Genomic DNA, 8,341 nt, shown 5'->3' on the forward strand with positions numbered 1-8,341 from the left:
CCCTACTTATCCAACGATATTGTGTTTTGTTCTAATTTTTCTTCGCTAATATAATTATGGTCTACTTTATCAAAGCTTTTGCAAAGTCCTAACTAAACCCATCTGTTTCATTTCCGCTTTCATATTTGTTGAATATGTTCTCACGGTGGCCTAACATTTTGGGTTTGTGTACTTTTTCCGGGTACGAAACCATGTTTGTCCTTTATGAACCAAATTATTTTTTATTAAATGTTTCATAATATTTTTCTTCATTCCCCTTTCATAATACACTTCATAATATGTGATAGTTAGACTCACAGGCCTATAATATTGCCTCTAGTCTTTGATCCACTTTTGAAGTAGGGGTAATCTATGCTAATTTGTGCTCATCATAAATCTTGCCTGTAATCGACACTTTGTCGTTAATATATTGCAAGTGGCTTTGCGATAGAATGAACTACTTTCTTTAAAAAATAGCAGGAATTCCATCAGGCCCTGCAGACGCTCCATTTTATTTCATTAATAGCCTGGCACAATAATCCGCTTCAGAATATCTATGTCCAGCTAAATATTCACTATTTTCATCCCTTACTTCTATATCATTATCTTCATTATCTATTCTAGGTAATTCCTCTCTTATATCGTTTCTGCCAGTATTTGGCAAATTTCCTTTTTTTCATTCGTTAATCTCCCTTCAATTCCGAGGGCTATTTTCTATTCTTCTTTTATCCTCTTCTTCGCATAGAGTATAATAGTTTTGGGTTTTCTTGATATTTAATAGGGGTTTTTTCTTCCAAGTCCCGTTTTTTTCATTTTCTTGATTGTATAATCTTTTGTTTCTGCATTTTTCTATCTTACTTTTTAGTTCTATAACTTTCCATGCATTTTTTTTTCTTTTGCAAGACCTTTTTTTTCCACTTTTCTGATTTTCTGGCACAAGATCACTTCTGTCTCTTGTTATGCATGATGAGGTTTACTTTCTCTTCGGTATATCTTTTCTCCCACTAGTTTCTCCAATATTTTATATATTCTCCGTATTTACCCTATGTCATCACTTACGAAAATGTTATCCCAATCTTGTTTATTCTTCATTATTTTTCTGACCATTTTATATTTTTACTGTAGAAAAGTTGTATTTTCCATATCCTTCCCCCACTTTTTCATTTCTTGCTTATCTCGATTTTCACTTGCTTGGAATGAACTGTTAATTCTATTGACATTTTATGGTCTGAAATACTCGCATTATAACCTATTATTTTCTTTAACTAATTCATCTCGTTCACAAATACAGGGTCTAAGTATTGTTCCTTTCTTGTTGGCAGTGATTATTTGTTGAATGTTTGGATTCTTAGTAGCATATCTAAATAGCTTTTCAAATTGCCTCTTATCTTCTGCACTACTATTCTCTCTTTTTTATATGTATAGAGTAAAACACAATCTCCTAGTCGTTCTTGTTTCTTTCTTTTTCCATTCTACGAAAAGGAAGTTGAAGTCCAGATCGTAGAATAGTCCCAGTCCCTTGTGGTTTCTAACATATATCATCCAATTTTTCAATTATTAAGTCAATCCTCTTTAGTATTAGGAAGGTCTATATATTACTATGTTCATCAATTTTTCAGATTCAAATTCTACCGCTATTAGTTCACTTCTGAGTTACATATTTCTCATATATTTTTTTCTTGTTTTTGTCTTTCCCATATATTGCGGTTCCCCCTTGATTCCTATTTTTCCTATCTGATGCTAAGTTTGGACCCTTTTTTTCTTTGATCATCATTCCCAGTCTCTTGGGACTACCAGGTTTCACTATATTCATTTATATCTATTTTCTTTTTCATTTGGGTTAGTTTCTTCATAAGTTACTCTATTTTTCTTGTTGAGTTTCTCGTAACTAAACCCTGCGCATTCATCACTATGATGTTTGCGTTTTTCTCCCTCACTTTAATACTGTAGTAATAAGGATTTCCCATTTCCTCTTTCCTGTTCTGGTATGTTGTTTCTTTTTTTCATTTCTGCAGAAATTCCTGAAATTAAAAAATCCAACTTTTCCATAATATTTGTCTTCCTTCATCATAATATTCTTTTTGTCTGAATCTGGCCATTTTCTCCGTTTCTGCAATATCCTCTTGCATAATAAATAACAGTTATTATCTCTTGAGTAGAACTTTCGGAGCTGATGCTTTGAAATTTTTTTGCTGACACTCTGCATACTCATTGGTGGTTTGCTATTTCTCTTTACCTGATATTCTTGCTTTCTCTCTTTATTGGGTTTCTTTCTTATTTTGGATTGTTATTACTTGGTTGTTATTTATTTGATTATGATTCATTGCTACAGGGTGCATAATATGTGCATTTTTTGGTCGAACTTACATCTTTTCTTCTTTTAGGTTTTACATATTTTTTGGATGCAGTCTCTGCAATCCATCCCCATATCCCATCTAGTATGCACATTTACCATATATTTCATAGTTTTGACATATCTTGATGTTTGTAGAGATAGAGAGAAGAGAGAGAAGGGACCGGGGGGTGGGTTACCTGCCTTGTGTAAGGCCTAATTATACTAACTAAAATAACCTACTTACAACTTTTCCGACCTTGAAATTGTAGTTCTACATACACAAAGAAGTGACCTTGTATTATGCATCAGTCAACCTATAAGCGTGAATTACGTATCAGATCGTTAGTCGGCTGTTGTGGGGCACAGCTGAGAGCGATAGAGGAACAAGAGTGATCAGTGCTCAGTTAAAAAATAAATGTACAGGCCTACCATCGACATGACTAACAAAGAGAGAAGGTAGTTCGTACATTTATCTCAGTAAACAGACAAATAGAGGCCCCTCTCTCTCTCTAATAAACCCGTCCATTATGGATTCCCGACCATTACTGATTCCCGAAAATAGGAATTGATGGGACACGTTAGCCACACACACACACACTCCCAACCCTACCCACCCCACATCTCCCTCTCTCTCTCTCCCAAACCAACCTCCTCCGTCCCTCTTCGCCCAACCCCCCAAAAATAATGGACCGCCAACCGTGAACCTATAATGAAAATTTCTTCCATTCGCTGGGTCCAGAACCAAGCGAGGAGTCCTCGGTCCAGAACCGGTACCAGGCGCAGCCGAATTTAAGGATGGCCCATTCAAGCCAAAAGTTTCCCCGAGGGGAGAAAGAAGGGGGCTGGTTGTAGCTTTCGCTGTCTCCAACTGAGAGACCCATTACTGTTGGAGAGCAGAGTCTCTCTCCTTCTTCCTCGCTCTCTCTCTTCCCTCCTCCTCCTCTCTCTCGTCTCCTCTCTCTCTCTCTCTCTCGTCTAAAATGATTAACGAGAAATATCGTAGAATTCGTTTCACGTAACGAAACTGTATTCATTTCTCCAAATGGCATTCTGCTTTATCAAGTGCAGAATAATCCTATTAAAAAATATTCGTTAAAAATTGAATTTAAACCTTATGAAGCCGTAAAAATAACAGACTATAGCCTCCCTGCCCCATAATGCTTCTTAAAACGGTACTGCCCTTGATAACTAATAGGGAAAAACCAGCCAATAATCTAAAGTAAATAAATAAATAAAATAAATTGAAACTCCAGTTCAAGAGAGCAGAAAATGATAGAATATATATTCATATATAAGAGAGGAAGAGACAGGAATATGTCCTGTATCTTTTGAGAGAGAGAGAGAGAGAGAGAGAGAGAGAGAGAGAGAAGAGAGAGAGCAATACCGAGTCGACAAGTTAGCAGCATCATCATCATCATCATCATTATTTCCGCACGTTAGATTCTCTAATTTAAAAAAATAAAAATAAAAACTAAAAAGCAGACTCACTCGTACGTCACAAAGTCAGTTTTTACTCTTTTAAGGAAATGTTAGTAGGGTTGGACAGCAAGAATGAAGAGATCCGGGAAATAAATGAAACCGTGCAGTAAGTTAGAGGTGCTGGACAGCAACGGCTGCGAAGGGCATGGGAAAACGGAGGTATAGAGTAAATGGTTAAAAAAAATGGGTGCGTCTGTCCAAACAACAGTCCAATTACCAACGCTTACAGTGACCCACGTGGAATGCACCGACAGTGTTAAAACCCTCTCCTGTGGGAATAATGCTTCGAATTCATGCCTTAGAAAAAAAAAAAAAAAAAAAGGAGGGGGGGTTGGGATAGAGCACGGACACATTCCCCCGAGCGAGTTACGACCTTTGAAAACCACTCTATAACCGATTCCTTCCCGGTGAACTTGAGTTCGAGAAGGATCCTTTCCTCCTCCAAGGATTCGTTTCATCACCCCCCCCCCCCCCCCCCCGCCCCCCCCCCCCCCCCCCCCGCCCCGCTCCACTCCCTTCTCTTACGGAGTGGTATACGTAGTAGGTATCCTTGCAAGGAGGTAGGCATTGGTGACCTTCGCGTTTTATGGCCTGGGGGGCGTGTTCAAAAACCTCGCTGGATAGCGATTCCCGTTAAACTTAATGCACGATAATTACCAATACCAATCGCTTCCGGGGAGGGCCGGTTTGGGGTGGGGTGGGGTGGGCGGGGCGTCAGGTACAGAATGCCATAATATTACGTTTGATATCTTCAGGACGTCAGTAGACTCGCACTGGCTTTTAAATGACAGACCTGGGTTCGATCGCTATGTGAGTCTGAATTTTATTGAAACATACAAAATATAGAAAAATACAAAACAAAAGGAATATATATATATATATATAATATATATATATATATATATATATATATATATATATATATATATAATATGACACTTGTCAAAAACGCCGCATGCCGAGGAGGAACAAAAAGGTCCTTCGTGACCCAAGCGACCTTGAAAAGGTGGGAGAAACATCCTCGACCCGGGGACTGGGGAGAGAGAGAGAGAGAGAGAAGGGGGGGGGGGGGGTGGGGGGGGGGGTTTAAGGGGCGGGTTAAGACAGCCAATGCAATTGTTAAAAGTAACTTGTGTCATTTCAATTCAAGACGGTTTTTTTTTTTAAATGTTATTGTTATAATCGTCCGCTGTTTTTTTCTTATCTCTACGTCTCTTTGTGTTCGATCTGTTGTCTTCCGCAACAGCTTCTGTTTTCCTTCCCAAATGAATATTTAACCTTTTATTTTATGTTATTGCTATTACAATTAACGCTGGACTATCAATTATATATACTATATATATATATATATATATATATATATATATATATATATATATATACTTATATAATCTAATTAAACACGTTTCCAACCCAACTCCACATCTTAATAAGATTCAGGTCAAGAATAAGATATTAAAAAAAAAAAAAAAAGTCATATCTCACACAACCAATTCAGTAAGTCACGGCCGTTGCATTGACACTCAGCACTTCAATAAAAAAGATAAAATAGTTGCGAAATGCACTTTTTTTTTTTTTACAATTGCGAGACATCAAAAAGATTATATCTCTTGTTGTGTGTAATATATATATATATATATATATATATATATATAATATATATATATATATATATATATATATAAATATATATATATATATATATATATATATATATATATATATATATATATATATATATATATATATATATATATATATATATATATTCCGACTTCCTTTGTAAATGAAAAAAGGAAAATGTTGTACCTTCAAAGTCAAACGTAAAATTGCAAGTTCGCAAAATAATTAAATGCTGACGTCAGCTACGATGTCAGTAATCTATGTCACAGACGTTAGGCTGATAAAGCGTTGATGTCAGCCCACCACGAGCACTTCTGATGATGTCAGCAAGAATCTCTGACAAATAGCAGCATTTTAATATCAGCACGTGCCTTGCATCTTACTTGCTGACGCATAAAAAAAAGGTGTCAGCATCTGAAAGCAACAGCCAGCAATCTGATAGCTGCCGAAGTCAGCTCTGGTGCTGACATAAAGCACATTGTTTGGAATTGGCAGCAGTCTAACACCCCTTACAAATAATACAGTATATTCATTGCATTACCCATATGTTAACAGGGCTCGCTCTCTCTCTCTCTCTCTCTCTCTCTCTCCTCTCTCTCTCTCGTCTCTCTCGTCTCTCTCTCTCTCTCTCTCTCTCTCCCCTGGAACACGCACGTAGGTCTAGCTATTGTCCTTGAATGGGGCATAATGTTAAGATATATAAGACTGCAAGGGTGAACATACTATTGGACCTCATTTATTCCCATAGGCCTATTGGGCCTATTTTGTACTAAACATTACTGGTAACACAACTAGGCCTATGTATATAATAATATATATATATATATATATATATATATATATATATATATATATATATACATATATATATATATATATATATATATCTATATATATCATATATATCAGTTTGTAATCATAGAAAATGAAAAAGGTATATCTCAGAAAATGCCCAACAGTTTCGTCCTCCAATGGACCTCTTCTTGGAGCGTTTCCTTAATAAACGCTCCAAGAAGAGGTCCATTGGAGGACGAAACTGTTGGGCATTTTCTGAGATATACCTTTTTTTCATTTTCCTATGTGGATTACAACTGATTTACTATATCTTCGTGCCTAAGAAGATTACCAGTAACTATACTATATATATATATATATACTATATATATATATATATATATATATATATATATTTATATATATGCAATACAAAGCATTATCTTGCAGGACAAACTGAAAGCAATATGGACGTTGCAAAGCTATTTTAAAATGACAAAGATATATATACATATATAAACATGATATATATATATATATATATATATATATATATATATATAATTTGTAAGTACGTACGGACAAACACGAATAAAGCAATACAAAACAATACAATTAGGCCACAAATGTAAGTATTTACGATTAGTAACCAGCAAATATTCAACTCATCACAAAAATGGCCAAGCACAGCTTTTTCATTAGTCAATGCTAATCAAATATTAATTGTTAATTAAACCAGTTCATAAACCAAATCTAAACCATTAAACCAACCTCTTCAAAACTCCAACTGGGCTAAAAGAGAGGCACACGAAAAATGGTGAATAATTCCTTGATAGGCTTTTGCTAAGTCCCATTTCTTCAATAATTTGCGATTATTTATGTATTTGACGTTTAGGACGAATCGTCAGTTACTAATTATTCGCAATTAATTTGTCTGAGGTATTTACAGTAACATTTTGTAATTTAATATCCTAAAATACCGGAAAATGTTTATTAAAATATAAAATTTGAGAATTTTATGCACTAATAGCTTAATATGACAATGCACGATTTTCGTAACTTCAATATTTTTTTTAAACGAAAACGTCGTCATTGAACTTAAAATAACACATATTTGGCTCGATTCTAATACGTCGTAAAAAATATGTATACATCATATTATAGATATAAAAAATAAAAATCATTTATCACTGTAACGGACGACACTGTACTCGAACCACATTCACCAACACTATGACACACTCTTACACTCTTTGGCAGCTCGACCAACACTATTCAGCCGATGTTGTCAGCAGCTGTCCTAACCTGCCACCGACCCGCGTTGCCACCTGGAAAGAGGAAAAATGTCGTACCGTAGATACCCTAAGCGATTTCAAAAAACCTTTCTTTGAGTTATTAAGTGTAGATATAATTTTCTTTGACAATGCCTTGCACTATAGTCATGGGAATGAATGCAATATTGTCTATATTTCACATAAAACATGAATATTTCTTTTCATTTAATGGAGATTTTTATTTATATAAATAAATATATATTGTTTATCTTTGAGATTTCGAAACCTGACGATGATCATAAATAAGTAAATGGGCATAAAACATTTACTCACATAGCAGCTCCCGGTGGCGTAATATAGATATATATATATATATATATATATATATATATATATTGATATATATATATATATATATATATATATATAACGATATGTATACAAGTGACGTATCCCAACTACCGCTGACCCTGGCTTTTGATACGCCATTTTGCATTAACATCTCAAACCAGTAAGTCAAATTACTGCTGTCAATCCTTGAAACCTCCTATCCGTCTGGGGGGGGGGGGCGGGCGTGTGGCCGGGGGGTCTCCTGTCAGCCCCGTATCCTTCCAGTCTTGTCCAGTTCCTTCCAGGATTCCCAGTTGTATCGAGTCCTTATCGCATGTTTAATAAAGATGATAATGGTATTGATAAGATACGGAATCCTTATGTATCTAGAATAGAGATGCGAGTCTATATTATTATTATTATTATTATTATTATTATTATTATTATTATTATTATTATGGCCAAATCTAAAAGCTACTGCTTCTTCTTCGTCATCAAAACTGTCTACAACGTATTCAAGGATATCTTCAGAAGAAAAAAGAATTCT

At 35.2% G+C, this 8,341-nt stretch overlaps 1 protein-coding gene across 1 annotated transcript in view; it reads right to left on the bottom strand.

Annotated features, from left to right (window-relative positions):
• The window catches only part of LOC135214279 (sodium-dependent serotonin transporter-like), an 83,159-nt gene extending 75,698 nt beyond the window's left edge, over nucleotides 1-7,461 (bottom strand). Inside the window, 1 exon segment of the mRNA XM_064248400.1 lies at nucleotides 7,402-7,461. The gene's annotated coding sequence lies outside the window, so the exon portion shown is untranslated.
• Nucleotides 7,462-8,341: the final 880 nt, after the last annotated feature.

The sequence above is a fragment of the Macrobrachium nipponense genome, chromosome 45 (assembly GCF_015104395.2).
Source record: "Macrobrachium nipponense isolate FS-2020 chromosome 45, ASM1510439v2, whole genome shotgun sequence".
NCBI lineage: Eukaryota > Metazoa > Arthropoda > Malacostraca > Decapoda > Palaemonidae > Macrobrachium > Macrobrachium nipponense.